The 295-nt window shown below is 53.2% G+C and overlaps 1 protein-coding gene across 1 annotated transcript in view; it reads right to left on the bottom strand.

Moving 5' to 3' along the window:
* WIPI1 (WD repeat domain, phosphoinositide interacting 1) overlaps positions 1 to 295 on the bottom strand; it is a 20258-nt gene that overhangs the window by 18907 nt on the left and 1056 nt on the right. The window lies entirely within an intron of this gene.

Here is a 295-nt window from a genome sequence, read left to right as displayed (position 1 = left end):
CGCTCTTCCTGTCACTGGGGCTGTGGCCTCTAGAGACTTCTAGCATGGCTGTGGTGGGCAGTGGTGTGGTATGTCTTGCAAGAGACCATGTTTGGGATGACTCCTCTTGTGTTGAGAAGGCACCATTACAATGGTCCTGGTGGACATGTACCTAAATCATCAGGGACTACGACTTCTGGTGTTGGTAGCCCCGGATGGTGCTCGGTGCTTGGGCTGTGCTGCGTTGGAGGTACAAGAACTGTTCCACAGCTTGTGCCTCAGCCCATCACCTTAAACATGTCACCAGCAGGAATTG

The sequence above is a fragment of the Charadrius vociferus genome, unplaced genomic scaffold (assembly GCF_000708025.1).
Source record: "Charadrius vociferus isolate BGI_N301 unplaced genomic scaffold, ASM70802v2 scaffold321, whole genome shotgun sequence".
Classification (NCBI taxonomy): domain Eukaryota; kingdom Metazoa; phylum Chordata; class Aves; order Charadriiformes; family Charadriidae; genus Charadrius; species Charadrius vociferus.
The sequence above is the reverse complement of the archived record's forward strand: the minus strand, read 5'-3'. Positions and strand labels throughout refer to the sequence as shown.